Source organism: Pangasianodon hypophthalmus, chromosome 5 (genome assembly GCF_027358585.1).
Source record: "Pangasianodon hypophthalmus isolate fPanHyp1 chromosome 5, fPanHyp1.pri, whole genome shotgun sequence".
NCBI classification, from domain to species: Eukaryota; Metazoa; Chordata; class Actinopteri; order Siluriformes; family Pangasiidae; genus Pangasianodon; species Pangasianodon hypophthalmus.
The window spans coordinates 5,181,118-5,197,742 of record NC_069714.1 but is presented as its reverse complement, the minus strand read 5'-3'; the positions used below and the strand labels follow the sequence as shown (position 1 = coordinate 5,197,742).

Sequence of the window (16,625 nt, the reverse complement as noted above, 5' to 3'; positions counted from 1 at the left end):
TGATACCTAGTGATTAGATAACTACTTACTGCAGTTAACTATTAATATAATAACGTTATATCAGCTGTTGTTTGTTAATGGTGTAGTTGGCTATAAACTCTCAATGCACTAAATATCATAGCCATAATGTTCCAATTCACCAAAATTTACCAAAACTCTTTATGTCCATAAACCACCAGATCTGCACCATTAATTATGAGAAGAGCTAAATAACAAAATGCTTCACTCAACAAATGTGTTTTCAGCATAGATTAAAAGATATAAAAAAAAAATAAAAATAAAAATAAAAAAAAACTGTGTCTAGGTCACAAAAAATGAACATGATTGCTATTCCTTAACTAAAATTAACTAAAACTAAAATTGCTCTGCCTGTCACAATCATGATATCATAACAGATCAAATATTCACTCAGAAAGTGGTTTAAACATATTGGTTTATAGAGCATTAGTAGTATTTTATAATCAGTGGGAGCCAGAGTAGTGCAGATAAGATAGTAGTGATGATTAAACTTTACTTCTAGTAAGGGTTTTGGCTGAAACATCCAGACAGTAATCTGATCTAGAGGTAACAAAAGCATGAACCTTTTTTTTTTAGTTTGTGACTAACTATAGCATATATAGGGAAAATAGCAGTGGGCCTAGAAGAGAGCCTTGTGGAACACCAAAATGTAGCTGTGAATGGATAGAGAAGTCACTGTTAACTGATAACGACCAGTTAGATAAGAGCTGAACCTGCGAAGAGCCATTCCTAAACTCCAACAGAATTGCTTAGACTGTCTAGAAGAATATTATGATCTATGGCATCAATTCCTGCACCCAGAACAAGTTAACCAATTAATGTGAGCCAGCACAACACTCCATTATATGCATTGCCTGCTATGTTCAATAAATTCATTTTGTGGTATGATATACTGCTATTTAAATTAAAAGACTAAGAAAGCTAATTTAGTTGACAAAAAAGACAATTCAATTTAGTTGACAACCTACAACATTTGCTCGAATTTAAACAAGAATGGCTGATATTGATGAATTATCACTTATAACTGTTCCAGTTCATATGACTTAAGTTGTACAAAACATATGAATGTATAGAAATTTAAAAAGTTCTCATACAAATTTGTAAGTTATCTATAATAGTGGTTCTCAAAGCAGGGTCTGGGGTCAATACAAAATACATCACAAACCCCATTATAAAAGTTATATTTATTATTGTGTTCTTATACATTTTAGCCTGTTTGACTGATCCTTTGACTTTAATGGGTTTAACTCAAACCTCAATAACTCCTATATCTAATGTCAGCTTGGACCTAATGCGTTCTGTCATTGGAAAGCTCAGGAATAAAAAAGCTCCAAGGCTTTAATATGTACTCATTTGAATAATGAACCTAATATTTAAATAATAGGATTATGTTCATAAAATAAAATCTATACTGAGGAGTTCTGTGAAATTTATTTACAGTTAAACTAGTCCCTGGTTTCAAAAAGTTTGCGAACCCCTGGTCGAGAGCTCAGTTCTGCTAACCCTAGATATTAACCCCAGCAACATTTTCATTTCCATGTGATACAAAGCTTCCTATTAGACCACTTGGGAACAAAAGCAACTATGGTCTATGTGTGGAGGTCTTCACTCCATGGTCAATTATGGAAGAATTACGTGAAGAACATCTGCAAAAAAAGAAAGAGAAACTGAGCAGACCACTGATGATCTGAGCTGCTGTGAATTCTGATGAACACTGCTGACCATTGTGTATCAGGAAGTGTTATATATGAGGTCAGTAATTATATCAGTCATTAGATTAATACCACAGGAATTCTTACAACATACTGTTCCAGCGTACTACAAATAAACTACTGTGGTATGATACCACTGCAATGACCTTTCTGTATAAAACCATCACAGTGGGAAAGTGAGTCTTCACATAGCAAACCAAAGCTTCATTAAATGCTATACAATTTCTCTCATTCCCAAAAGACTATTTTACAAATGGCATAAACAGACACAGAAAGTCTGGCACACAGCAGGCAAGGCTGGAATTCAAAAAGCCAATTTATTTCTTAACGTTAATAATAATTTTCTTTCTTTGCAGATCAAATAGCCTTCCACATCCTCTTAATTTTTATCCTCAATAGATTTGGACGAACTATTTATTCCAACTTCAGAGTTTGAAATCCTGCCACATTGCAAACATGGTTTTTACATTTTAATGGGAAGTCATATCTTACAAAAACACATTGTATTTAATCCAGTTTTCAAGGAGCCGTCGAGTGAAGCAAGATCAAACATGTGAATGGTGCATTAACAGCTTGGAGATCAGGGGAAGCTGAAATCTTCACCTCATGCTGAACTTCATGCTGTTTGAGGTTGGCAATGTGCTTCATCATTGCTGCTTGTAGATTAAAAAGGAAAAAAGGTTCCTGTTAAGGTGAAAATGTGTGGTAAGATTTAACAGTGAGAAGAGAATTTTTATAGTTTTATACTTCACTGTGGATGGGATCATACCAAGGAAAAAACAACAGTTCTTTTTATTTACTTTTTTACTCCTATCACATTGTAAGGAACATTGGATCCAGAAAATATAACCCAGTTTAAGACTAGACTACATAAGCTGGTCATTTGGATTCACCACTGAATATTCTTTTATCGTTTTGGAAAAGTCAATGCCAGGCAAATATGACTTCTGATACCACCATGTTTTATTTTAAAAATGGGAATTGAAACTGTAACTGTACACAATCTCACATCATCACTTCTTCCACATGTGAAGACTAATGCAACCAGTACTGGAAAAAAAAAAAAAAAACAGCTACCAGTGAAAATTCACAATGTAAGACATCTTTGACGGCTCCCTCCCAAAGGAAGATGGCAGACAAATGGCTGACAGAGTGCCTCTAAAAGAATGTGAGTAAGTGAACGACCTTAAGGTAGTGTAAGCAATTCCCATTACAGCTCATTAGAGTAAGTGCAATGCTACTGTGTTGAATCGTGATCCTTTGTTGGTGAGTGTCCCTTCGGCTATGGCTCAGTCCGTGTGGGCCGAGTTGCCCACGGGCCATTGATTGGATTGACGAACGATGCCTTCGTAATGGAATTCAGTGCCTCAGGGAGACATGGAATGGTCCGAATCTCTCTAAGGACCTTGATGGGGCATGGTGAAAGTCTCTGCAACTTCCTAGTAAATGTATTCCAGTGCCTGGTGGATGGAGTTTGGGATAGCATTAGTCTAAATCACCACTGACCCATAATGGAGGCCGTTTGACAATCTGGCATGCTTTATGATAATAAATGATGAGGTCAGTGAGTTACATTGTTAAACTCTGTTATACTGTGCACCATGTCTATAAATGAACAACTGCCTAGACACCACAGACCTGGGAAGATTTTTTTGTGTGTGTGAGGGGAAAAAAAAGATACTCAACACATCAGCGTATTGTTTTAATTTCATGACCAAATGATTTATAATTACACTAAACACTTTGCAACAATGTTTGACATTTTCATTTCTGCAGCAAACATTATGTTCTCAAGGTTCTTTCCACACCTAGTTACACGGTGTTTTGTATATTAGAATGAAAGGCCTGCTGCAGTAAATGAAATAAACTCTGTGGCTTTGAAAGATGTCGGTGGTCGTCTGCACATGGCGTCTCTGAAAAAATAAGCAAGACAAATGACGTGTAGATTAAACAGATAGTGAAACATTCCCTATTCTACTTATACTACCATCAGCAGTGTAAAGCATGATCCCTAAAGCAAGATGCTGGGAACTTTGCCTTGTATGACAAGCACCTGGTTGTGTTTTGGGCTAGAACCTGCTAATTATGTGTATTCACACACACACACACACACACACAGAGTTAATTCCTTTCAGACAGCAGGTTTCTTAGCCATTTAACACCTTGTGTTGTCACAACACAATTTCCTTTTCCAAAAAAAATGAACGGTGGGGAGGTTTGTTTATCCCAAAGGTATACTTTAATTGCTATCTATCTAAATATGCAAATTAATTTTGTTGTTCAGGGTGGGTTTGTATGCGTTTTTTTTTTTTTTTTTGTATCCCGTCTATCCCCTAAGGTGAAGCGAGGTAATTTGCCAGGTTAATTACTTTCAGATGTATTTTGGAGGTCAAGACTATAATATGATTCTGGTACCCACCATAATGAGCTCATCAAGGCAGGAGTTAAACCCTGGCCAGGAATATTGATTTAGTTATCTCACAAGAGACATGGACAATAGAGTTTTCTAAATGGATCTGATGCATGTTAATGTATAGATCCTATCAGACATGTCTGAGGCCATCTTCATCTAATTGCTTCGAATGCTTTAAATGGCAAACCACGAGATAAAAACGGTGATCATTTCATTATCACCCCCAGCTCGTCCGACATTGTATCCGTTTATCCATAAAAAAGGATACAGAAGGCTTTTGTTTCACTGAAAGAATCAGGTAGTCATGACGTCAGACTCCTTTTGGCGTGTACTAATGTGGTACTTCGTATTCTTGACGTGATACATGGTACATAACCACGACTGCCTTTAGCAGAAGACCAGAATTATGGCAATTAACATGCTAATGCATGTGTTCCTCTGAGATTTTACCTTCCATATGCCAAAACCATGCCATGCATGTAATTTTCTTGTCGAGATTGAAGGCCCCAGATAACCCAGGATAGAATGTCAGGAGCTTCAATACGTAGGTGGACAGATACTAATTTAATTGGATGTCATTTAGATACCTTGCACAATCAATTTTTCACCCGAACATCAAACCACTGGTCTCCACCTGACACCTTATCAGATTTAATATCCGTAAATGTCATGAACAAAGAACACCCACGATATATCACATATTTCATGCAATACTGATGTAACAGGACATTTGAGGAAGAAGCACACATTTTAAACCCCTCATTATTTTACTTGCAAATCTCCTCCAAATTTTTTTGGGAAGCCTTCCAATAAAATGTCAATTAAATCTGAATTACTGTAGCAGTGTATTTTTTTCCCCCTTTTATATGTTAAACAATATAAACGTTGAGCTAGAAAAACTTGAATTAAAATTCTTCTCACATTATTTAATTATAATATTCAACTAATTAATCCACAGAGACACAAGGCTGGTACTTTTTGTTTTTACCACCAAAACTGGCTTCAAGCCAGAAAAAGTCAGAGACAAAACAGCCCACATGAGTACAGCATCCAGGCACATAAGGTTCATTATTAAACACACCCCTGTGAAAGGTAAAACAGGCTAACAAATTCAACTTGTTAAGATGCAGACTCATCTATTTTTGCCTTTGTCAGCAAGCATTAGGGATTTATGTGCCAAGAACAACAACTGATCATACAATTCGGCAGTGAGGTTTCGTGCGTGTTTTAAAGGCGTGATACGGAGATTTGCAAAATCAAGGTGTTTGCATGCATTTCCTGGAATATATATCAGCTCAGTCTTGCTGAGATTTAACTTTTGGTGATGGGCTGCCTCTTATTGAGGAGATGTCTCCAGGTAACAGGTAACAACCTGGGTATTATATGGTGTGAAGACAATGGAACATCAATAGAAGAAGCATGTGAAGATATCATTAACAGAACAGCTATAAAAGGGAAAGAAAGGAGGACCTAGAACTGAGCCTTGTAGAACACCTCTCCATCAAGAACCAGTAAAGCTTATATCTTTTGCTAAATATGTGCAATCAAATTAAAACAATGTCATGCATCATGAAACTATTCGACATTGTTATAATACATACAGCATTGCCTGTGAGCTGTACCCAGAACCTTATTTTGAGAAACAAGTAATATTTCTGAAATATAACAATATTTTAATAGTGTTCTATATGAATGCTGTATCAGGTTGCATCCTAACTCATTTAATACATTTTCAGTTTATCAGTGGTTCTGCAAATTAGTTACAGACAGAAATCACAGTGTAAGAGAGAATTAAGGAACACGAGACATTAAGTGATACATTTGCACTCATGCACGTTTAGGTGCATACTCAAATAGCTGAAGCATATGATGAAGAACTGTGTGTTTGAAGATGGTCATACTCATACTGACCATCACTTTTATTCAGATGTTGTTTCCATACTGGAACCATACCGAAGTCTAAGTTATTTTGCCACTAAACATTTACGTACCTATATTGCTATCATCTGATACTGTGTTCATGTGCAGCCATAGTCCTGGAGGAATAATATTTCGTGCCACTCTATATGTATGCATAGGATGACTATAAATTTAAAGCACGAGCGACTCCATTGTTTTAGTATTAAGGCAGATCTTACAAATAAAGCTAAGTATGGAGAAGATGCTAGTCAAGCTGACCACTAGCTCATCCAGAGCAGAGGCTATGTATCCTTTCAGGACCTGTGTGATGGAGATCAGTGACCCCCAGCATGACCGCAGCTCCTAATGACCACAGCTCCTGCTGAGGAAGACTCTCCTGACAGCATGAATCAGGTCATAAGACCGTGACCAGCAACTGCCAACGTCAAGTGACAAGGTTCTTACAGTTCAAGTCGTGCTTTGAAGGTTAGCTGAAGGTCATCACCATGCTACGAAGGAGGGGGGAGGTAGTGTTATAAGATACAGTAGATCAGTAAATGACATTTTGGGCCATGGTTTGCAAATTAAAAATAAATCAGTAAATGAATTGCATAATAATTTAATAATACAATTAAATATCCACTCTATCAACTGTTTATTTTATCAGATATTAAATCTGACAACAAAATGATATAAACAAACAAAAAAAAAAATTTGATATAAATCCGTATTAATCGATAAGGATTAAATCACATTTTTTAAAAAAAGGGTAAAATCTTTAGCCATTAAAGAAATTAATATTTGTATATCCTGTTTTCACATGTTTTCTTTTGCTGCCATCTAGGGGAGAGCGGGGCAAGTTGCCACACTGTTCTTCATACCCACAACACCAGAGACACTAACTCAAAAACTGCACAGCTCTTTTGTGTGACTTCATGTTCTGAGGTCAGTTTCCTGTTCTGTTCATTGTCACTCGAATCTAAAGTGATTTGACTTTTTCAGATTCTTAGTTGCATGACAAGCTGTGTTTTGTCTTATTAACTTCAGGATAGAGAGAAAAGTAAGGCTGAAGACGGAACAGCTGTTTAGAGCTGCAGGAGATATCAGGAACTACAGTGGATTCAGAAAGTATTCAGACCCCTTTAGTTTCTGCACACTTTATTGTGTTGTGGATTTGATTTTGAATGGATATAATTGACATTTTCACCCATCAATCTACACTTAAATGCCCATAATGATGAACAACATGGTTTTACAGATTTTTTTGAAAATGAATTAAAAATAAACTCACAAAAATATTCAGACCCTTTATTCAGTACTTTGTAGAAGCTTCTTTGGCAGCAATTACAGCTACAAGTCTTCTTGGATATGTCTCTGCAAGCATTGCACACCTGGATTTGGGCAGTTTCTCCCATTCTTCACGGCAGATCCTATCAAGCTCTGTCAGATTGGACAGCAAGCATCTGTTAACTGCTATCTTCAGGTCTCTCCACAGATGTTCGATGGGGTTTAAGTCTGGGCTTTGGCTGGGCCACTCAAGGACATTCAGGGACTTGCTTGGAAGCCACTCCATTGTTGTTTTGGCTGTATGCTTAGGGTCACTGTCGTGTTGAAGGATGAACTGTCATCTCGATCTGAGTTTACGTGCACTCTGGAGGAGGTTTTCTTCAAGGATGTTCCTCTATTTGGCCTCATTCATTCATCCCTCAATTGTTACCAGTCTCTCTGTCCCTGCCTCTGAGAAGCACACCAATAGCATGATGCTGCCACCATCATGTTTCACCATAGGGATGATATAAGCCATGTGATGTGCAGTTACTGGTTTTTGCCAGACATAGTGCTTGCTGTTCTGCCCAAAGAGTTCAATTTTCATCTCATCAGACCAGAGAATCTTTTTCCACATGTTGCCAGAGTCCTTTATGCTGTCATATGCCTTTTACTCAACAGTGGCTTCTGTCTTGCCACTCTTCCATGAAAGCCTGATTTATGGAGGGCTGCAGAGATGGTTGTCCTTCCAACAGGTTCTCCCATCTCTGCACAGGACATGTGCAGCTCTTTTAGACTGACTGTTTGGTACTTTCTTACCTCCCAGACCACGGCCCTTCTTTGCCGGATTCCCAATTTGGCCAGATGGTCAACTCTAGAATGGTACAAGCCTGTGCCAAGCTTCTTCCATTTCAAAATGATAGACATCACTAAGTTCCTGGGAACACTCAAAGAAAGCTTCACTAATGCAGAAGGATGAGATGGAGGAGAGCAAGATAAAAGGATGGAGGAAGAAGAGGATGGAGAAGTCTGATCTGACACAAAACCCAGTTTCCTCAGAGTTCCTGTCTTTTTTAAGGGTGTTTTGTAAAATAATAATAACAATAATAATAATAAAATAAAATGAAATAAAATAAAATTATAGACCAAAACATATTATATTATATTGCACAGAGAAAAACTTTCTGTTTATGACAGATGTTGAGACATCTTTGAAGTTGGCCCAGTCCGACAAGGAAACAGGCTTTGCCATAAACGTGAGATTCATTTCAGCACCACCTCAAACTTAAGAAGACAAGAAAAAGAGCAGCATGCTGGACATGAACCCATGATATGCACTGACCCCAAAAATGGAGTCTATGTTTCTACAAAATATTCTCATGGTGTGAAACTTCCCATACATGTGCAGAAGCATGGCTGTATGATTGTGAAGTGGAAGAATGTAGGCATTTCATGAGCATAGCTGCCCAAAGTGGAAACCCTGGTAAATAATGCTACTATCTAGAGAGGACCAGGAAAGCAGATGCATATATTCCACCACCAGCACTGAACAGTGAGTCTATGGAGGAGATGGTGGAAAAAGGACTTACCTCAAAGTCGAGGCAAGAAGAATGTATGGCACTCTACCAACTTGTAACTAGAACTCCGAGGATGTAGACTGTGTGTTTCCTATTTTCCGGGGCGAAAATAGTCTCTCTGACAGATACATCTTCTTTTCAGTGTACACTGGAGAGAAGAACAACTGGTCTAAGTTTGAGGGGACACTTTGGCACCAAGTCAGGTAAATAGCACTGCCAGTGTATAGGCACAAAAAATAGATTGAGTTGTGTTCATAGATACATATCTATGTGATGGCTGTTCCAAGAGCATCCTCATTTGGCCAAAAATGCAGTGGTTACATCAAATGAGAAGATATTGAAGACATAGTGAATGAGAAAAAGAAAGTATACCCACTTTCAATTCTGTTTTATTTATCAGGACCTAAATAGCAATTGTATGGTCTTCAACAGCTTCTATAAACAAACAAATAACCTCATGTGTCAGCAAAAAATCACAACAGATTTCAATTTGTAGTCATTTTCCCCAAAAAGTAAACCAACATTCAGAAACCAGGCAGGGAAAAGTACACCCTATAATTCAGTAACATGTAGAACCACCTTCAGCAACAATAACTTGAAGTAAATGAATTCTGTAGAAGTTTATAAGTCTCTCACATCATTTTGGAGAAATTTTGGCCCACTCTTCACAACATTGCTTCAGTTCATTGATGTTTGAGGTCATTTGTTTATTTACAGCTCTCTTAAGATCCCACCACAGCACCTCAATGGGGTTGAGGTCTGGACTTTGACTTGGCCATTCCAACACCTTCATTTTTTTATTCTTTAGCCATTCAGCTGTCAGTTTGCTGGTGTGCTGTATCATTGTCCTGTTGCATGACCCAATTTCATCCCAGCTTAAGCTGTTGGACAGATGGCCTCATATTTGTCTCAAGAATATTCTGGTATAAAGTGGAGTTCATCATTATCTCAATGACTGCAAGTTTCCCAGGTGCTGTGGCTGCAAAACAAGCCCAAATCATCACGCCTCCACCACCATGCTTGACAGTTGGTATGAGGTGTTTGTGGTGATATGTTGCATTTGGTTTTTGACAAACATGGAGCTGTGCATGATCAACAAAAATCTCCACTTTAAGCTCAGTCCAAAGGATATTGATGCAGAACTTTTGTGGTTTGTTCAGATGCAATTTTGCAAATCTAAGTTGTGCTTCATATTCTTTATGGAGGGAAGGGGCTTTTTCCTAGCCACCCTTCCATGAAATCCATTCAGCCATTTAGTCTTTTTCTGATTGTACATAGACATTTAATGTGCTTACAGAGGCCTGTATGTCACATGATGTAACTCCCGTGATTTTCTTTATATATCTGAGCATTAAACGGTCTAACCTTGGACTGAATTTGCTGGGATGCCCACTCCCGGGAAGAATGGCAACTGTCTTGAAGGCTCTCCATTTCTAAACAATCCTTATCACTGTAGAATGGTGAATTTAAAATTGTTTGGAGATGGCCTTATAACCCTTCCCAGATTGACAAGCAGCAACAATTGCTTCTCTGAGGTCACCTTTCTTCCTGGCATGATGTAGACACACATCTGAGAGCTCCAGAACACCAAACTGCTAAAAGTTCTGCTTTTATAGAGGTAGTCACACTTCTTGATGATTAACTAATCTTGTGCATTTCATTAGGAACACATGAAAATTAATTACGATTAATGATTGTGGAAGTTGGAAGGGTGTACTTATTTTATTTTCTGCCTGGTTTCTGAATGTTGGTTTAGTTTTTTGGGGAAAATGAATAAATATTGAAATCAGTTTTGTTTTTTGTTGTCACCTGAGATAAGTTGTTGAGGATCACACAATTGTTATTTAGATCCTGATAAATAAAAACAGAATTGAAGGAGGGTGTACTTTCTTTTTGCCATGACCGAACACATAGTGGTGTAATCACAATGACAAACTACTTGTGAAATTCCAAGAGAATCCCAGCAGAACTTCCACTGGATTTATCTAAGACTGAGAAGCCCATTTCAGAGAACTTTGAGCCAACAGAAGTAAGTTGCCCTTACTGTCCTGGACCGTGTTCTCCTGAGCTTGACAATACATTTGTCATAACCACACAAGCAATTTAATAAAATGGATAGAAACTAAAATGCCAATCAATTTGCATTGATGTGTTTTTCATCTAGGTATTTCCGTGTATGGAATGCAGTACCCAGTTTGCAGAAATGTAGTCTGTTTTCAGGATTCTGGCTTTCATAATTATAATAACAGGGTCTTTCTTTCCATTCTCTTATGTTCTCTTCCGACAACTGGTCTTTCAGTGAATGTGTGCATATCAATAACTCTAGGACATGTTTGTACAAAATCAAGCACATATGAAGTCGAAGGAGAGCATGCTACACCTTGCACAAATACTCTTGAAGTGGGCCTGTCCATGCTTCGCTTCACTAATGGCAACTGACTCAACAATGGTGAGACAGCATATACACAGTGCAGAGTAGTGTCTGCACACTCTGTCTCACATCTGGGAAAGGTTTGGCAGGGCACAGGTACTTGTTCCCAATGCCAAATTGATTCACAATCATTTGGAGTTGATTCCCTGGCAGAGTTAGCAGTCCACTAGGTCAGGATGCAGTAGTCCATGACTGGCCTTGCTGTCTTTTATATACATTCACCATCCACTTTATTAGGAACACCTGTACACCTGTTCATTTATGCAATTATCCAATCAGCCAATCATGTGGCAGCAGCACAATGCATAAAATCATGCAGATAAAGTTAAGATTTTTTTAAGGTTAAGAGCTTCAGTTAATGAAGACTCACCAAACTGACCGTTGAAGATTAGAAAAAAAATCACCTGGTCAATCTTCCAGTCTTCAGCTGTCCAGTTTGGGTGAGTCCGTGCCCGTGAAAGCCTCAGATTCTTGTTCTTGGCTGACAGGAGTGGAACCCAGTGTGGTCTTCTGCTGTTGTAGCCCATCCACCTCAAGATGCTTTTCTGCTCACCACGGTTGTAAAGAGTGATTATATGAGTTACTATATCCTTCCTGGCAGCTTGAACCAATCTGGCCATTTCCTCTGATCTCTCTTATCAACAAGGCATTTCCACCCACAGAAATGTCCCTCACTCAATGTTTTTTGTTTTTCATACCATTCTGTGTAAACTCCTGAGACTATTGTGTGTGAAAATCCCAGGAGATCAGCAGATTCTGAAATACTCAAACCAGCCCATCTGGCACCAACAACCATGTCACGATCAAGAGATCACACTTTTTCTTCATTCTGATGTTTGATGTGAACACTAACTGAAGCTCTTGACCTGTCTCTGCATATTTTTTTTTTTTTTTGCATTGTGCTGCTGCCACAGGATTGGCTGATTAGACAACTGCATGAATGTGCAGATGTTCCTAATAAAGTGGATGGTGAGTGTATATATAAATTCCTGCCTCTACCGCTGGTTCAGCAATCAGGCCACAGAGTCCACATCACAGCACCATGAATGGTGCAACAGACTTGTCACAGCCTTGCAGAAGGGATTGGGGCATCTTTTTCCACCACACTCCCCAAGATTCCGGCATGGGATCTCATACTAGTACTGGAGTTTTTAAGACCCCCCTACAGTGCTCCAGAGTGGCACCCTAACATCTGGAGATCGCAAGTACGAATCCCAATGATGCCACAGCCATCCGTGGCCCAAGAGAGCAAAATTGTCCATGCTTTCAGGGAGGGAGGGGCGGCATACTCTCTCCCCTGTCAATCACAGCAACACTAGACAATGATGGGCATCCAAGTGTGTTATGGCACCCGCTGACGTTGCATGAGCAGCAGTTTGAACAGATGCTGTAGTCTGGCTTCATGTGCCTCTAAGGAAACATGTGATAGCCTTCACCCTCCCTGGATGGTAGCTGTTGTGTGATAGGGGAGAGATGTCTGATGGGTGGGAATTGGCCATGACTAAATTCGGGAGAAAATCAGGGATAAATTAAAAACAAACAAACAAACAAACAAAACCCCCATACGACCCCATACCAATGCCAAACTATGTCATATGGTCACTTTGTGACTTTAAACTCTCACAGCTATCCAGGCGATTCTTACCACTCTCACTAACATTGCCTATAAATTTAAACCATTTTTATGATGGTATCATTTTCTAAAAAAAAAAAAAATTAGATTAAAGCAGTTATTTCAATTATTTTCAAAAATCAGTCTGTAGGTTTATATATATTTATATATGGTTAGTCTTAAATATATAGACTTTTTAAAGTAGGATCTTGTGCATTTGATATACATTAGTATAATGAATATGATAAATGAATATTAATCAAATTTATGCATATTAGTGCTAATGTATGGCATATTTATGTCAATATATTTATGTAAATATGTACACACATACACACACACACACACACACACACACATATATATATATATATATATATATATATATATATATATATATATATATATATATATATTACACATATAGGTATATTACGTTTTTAAGATTAATGAGTTTAAGTTTAAGATTAAGGAATAACACACGACAGATAATTATACAAAATGGTTATATGAAAATAATGCCCACCCCCAACCCCATCCATGGTCTACAGTGTGTTAATCCACTTATACCACAGTGATTTGCCAGTGATAACAATGTTTATTAATGAATGTCACATTGCACACTTTAATTAGTTATAATTGTATTTCTGAAAGTGTAACAGAGACTGAGAGCGCTTATAATCAGATGCACTGACACGATCTACAATTTACTTGGTAAAAAGAGTTTTTCCTTATTAGTATTCATTTTGATATGAAATACACCATTTATTTCCACTAGTAAAGGTTCCAGATCCAAAGAACAATTATCAGCTGATGTAGCTTTTAGGATTTTGGAGAAAAATTCTGAAACAACAATACTCAAGAAGGCCTGCAGGAGTGACCTGTGATAGTCCCTCAAACAAAAGATCAGCTGATTAAACAGGTTGAATCAGGTGCAGTTCCTGGAATGAAAACCTGTATTCAGTACAGTCCATTGGGGATTGGATTGCGGATAACACAAACACACACACACACAGAGCCTTGATCGACCTTTGTACTAACATTTAGACATAATCAGCGAATGAAAAGACATTACGAAATAAAATCATCTTGCTGTTTACATCAAGCTTGACAGCTTTCTACTGTAATATAGTATTATTTATCTAACAAATCAATCTTTTTGGACAAATTATTAGTGGTGTACAGTTGTTTTTTATTGTACATTATTTACTTATGAAAGGTCTACTGATTTACAAGTAAAGTCGGTATATGTAACAGTCTGGGCAGGGAAGGGAAAGGTTTATTTAACACATTATTGTATTTCACCATTACTTTTGAATTTAAACAGTATTTTATGCAGCAAAATTGGTTTAGGTTTACAAATTGTTACAGTAAAAAGAACAGTATTGTTTTGTATTCCTATTTACTGTTTTGATATCAGATTTTTTCCCTCTCTATTTCTCCTTTTACAGGTTTTTATTGTTGCTATTTAACAGTATTTCACTGTAAATTTCACAGAAATTTTGTACAGTGTAAACCACAAACGAGCCAAAACCAGACAAGCAAAATAAACAAACCAAATCAACCAAACCCAACCTATCCAAATCAAAAACAAAGTAAACCATAAACAAAACAAATAAAAAAAACAAAACAAAACAATCACACTAAACCCAACCTATCCAAATCAAAAACAAAGTAAACCATAAACAAAACAAATTAAAAAAACAAAACAAACCAATCACACCAAACCCAACCTATCCAAAACAAAAACAAAGTAAACCATAAACAAAACAAATTTAAAAAAACAAAACAATCACACCAAACCCAACCTATCCAAATCAAAAACAAAGTAAACCATAAACAAAACAAATTTAAAAAAACAAAACAAACCAATCACACTAAACCCAACCTATCCAAATCAAAAACAAAGTAAACCATAAACAAAACAAGACAAAAAACCAATCACACCAAACCCAAACAAACTAAACAAAAAACACCCAGAACAAATGAAACACAAACCAAACTAACTAACAAACTGATAAGCAGTTGCCCTGTAGTATGTGTTTGTATCACTTACACCACCCCATTGCCAACATGAAGAGAACAAGAAAGAGAGAGCTCTCTGACATAACGCTGTTCAGTGAAGTGTTAAATCACAGAGGCGCGAAGTTCATTATCTCAGATCCCATTTCGCTTAAGGCAGGGTGTCAGACATATCACTGGCCCCGTAAAAGCTTGTAATCTGGCCCACCAAATGAATTTAGCATTCATGTTGTAAATTAAAATTGATTTGTGGACCTTAATTGGGAAAAGGTATTAGTCTGTTATTCCACTAGGGCGCCAAATAGAGAAAAAAAACCAAAGAAAATACCCAAAAAAAAAAATCCTTTAGAGACATAAACTCAACATTTCCATGTATATACATGATTTGGTTTAATCAAGGAGAATGGATTGGAAGTGTGTGCCTGGTCTAGCAACTGAGTGGACCTGAGTGCTGGATTTTGGGGATTACACTGTGATTAGGATTAGGTAATGCTGAATCTGTATCAGGTTTTTAGGCTGCACACAAATATGATCTAACTCACTGGACAATTCAGGAGAATCTGGATGAAGAAAAGTCGGGTTCTAGCCTGCATCAGTAGTCTAGATCCTTTGTAATCCATAAGTGTTGGGTAGATTTGATAGGGATGCCTTAGCTGTCAGTAATCCCATGTTTAGCTTGACTCATTCACAATTAGATGCTTTTAAAATGAAATTTGATTTGTTTGTTTGTTTTACAACGTACAATCATAATACAGTTATGGTAAAAACTAATCTGGACTGTTATTTAGCAAATGGCCTATTTTCATATTGAGAATGGAGCAACACGCCGCTTCTGCTCTTACATTTGGTAGGATGATGAGTTGACAGGATGTTTGTTAGGCTGAATGTCTGATCTTCCTAGTATAAACTGCAATATGGAAAGAAAAAAAAGTTAATAGATAACATTTACAACAGCAACAAAAAGCCAATACCAGCTGTAAAAGTGAACAGCAGCCATGCAAACCTTTATTACGTTTCACAGTGTCTCACGCACAATTCATCATTGCCCCTTTCTCTTTTCTCGCATTCATGACATAAATGTTATTTAACATCATTCGATGTACAAGAAACTGAATCAGTATCCTGTATGACGGGCTTTTTAACTTACATTACCACAACAATTTATTAGTATTAGTGCTAATGGGTTTAAAACATCTTTCTGTAGTAGTACACAAAGCCTATAATCATATACAACCAGATAATGCTGGATTTCATTCTTCCATCAGTAGATCTTCACCCATCCTTCCTGTCACTGATTCCTGGCTGTATAGCAACCCAGGTCAATGTAGACATATGTTCTACTGACATCTAGTGGAAATTTGTAATCTTACTAGGTCTTTTTTTAGCAGAGAGATACTGTAGGTAAAGGATTTAACCTTCCAAATGGAACTGTATAAGCTTCAACATTTCCACTTTTCACTCTCATAATGCAATATCATGTAATATTATTTGAATAATATATGATATGTGATGAATTAAAAATGAAAGGATGGAATGAAATGGGATGAAAATGATGTAAATCGTATGTTATTGGCCTTCACAATCACCAGCTCTCAACCCAAATAAACACCGATGGGAGATTTTGGAGTGACGTGTTAGACAGTCCTGTTCAACACCATAATCAAAACATTAACTG

At 37.3% G+C, this 16,625-nt stretch overlaps 1 pseudogene; it reads left to right on the top strand.

Annotated features, from left to right (window-relative positions):
* Nucleotides 1-8,273: 8,273 nt before the first annotated feature.
* On the top strand, nt 8,274-9,234 carry LOC128318422 (uncharacterized; annotated as a pseudogene).
* Nucleotides 9,235-16,625: the final 7,391 nt, after the last annotated feature.